The sequence below is a fragment of the Lathyrus oleraceus genome, chromosome 6 (assembly GCF_024323335.1).
Source record: "Lathyrus oleraceus cultivar Zhongwan6 chromosome 6, CAAS_Psat_ZW6_1.0, whole genome shotgun sequence".
NCBI lineage: Eukaryota > Viridiplantae > Streptophyta > Magnoliopsida > Fabales > Fabaceae > Lathyrus > Lathyrus oleraceus.
The window spans coordinates 410,690,083-410,690,896 of record NC_066584.1 but is presented as its reverse complement, the minus strand read 5'-3'; the positions used below and the strand labels follow the sequence as shown (position 1 = coordinate 410,690,896).

General features: G+C 41.8%; 1 non-coding gene across 1 annotated transcript; it reads right to left on the bottom strand.

Moving 5' to 3' along the window:
• Positions 1-461: 461 nt before the first annotated feature.
• Positions 462-568, bottom strand: LOC127099623 (small nucleolar RNA R71). Its single transcript, XR_007794106.1, has one exon. It is a non-coding gene; the product is annotated as a small nucleolar RNA R71 (small nucleolar RNA).
• Positions 569-814: the final 246 nt, after the last annotated feature.

Genomic DNA, 814 nt, shown 5'->3' with positions numbered 1-814 from the left:
GAATTCGGGAAAATCGTGCTGCAAACAATCTACCTCCTGTTGAACTCCCTGATTTCAAAAATATTTTCCCTTCTATACCCGAGATGGCAGAACCAGCTCGTGCTCTTCGAGATTACGCCGCTCCATCGCAAGATGAACCGCATTTAAGTATTGCTCCACCCGCAATCGAAGCAAACAACTTTGAACTTAAGCCTTCACTATTGCAGGCAGTGCAATAGAACCAATTCTCTGGAAATCCTACCGAGGATCCTAACCTTCATTTATCCGTATTTGTCCAATACGCTGATACTGTTAAAGCTAATGGTGTCACTTCAGAGGCAATTCGACTTCGTATTTTTCCTTTCTCATTAAGAGATAGCGCTAGAAGATGGCTTCAATCTCTTCCTTCCAACTCAGTCACCACATGGAACGAGTTAAAGAAAGTTTTTCTTGCCCGATACTTTCCGCCAAGCAAAACAGCTATGTTAAGAGCCCAGATAAATGGATTTAAACAGAAAGATAACGAATCTCTTTTCGAAGCATGGGAAAGATACAAAGACATGATGAGACTTTGTCCACACCATGGTTTAGAAGACTGGTTAGTAATTCATACCTTCTATAATGGTCTCTTATACAACACGAGGTTAACAATAGATGCCGCCGCAGGTGGTGCACTAATGAACAAACCTTATGCTGACGCTTACCAACTTATCGAAAGCATGGCTTAAAACCACTATCAGTGGGGAAGCGAACGAACAATGGTGGAAAAACCTCAAACGAAAACTGGCATGTACGAGATAAGTAACCTTGATCATGTTAATGCAAAAGTGGATGC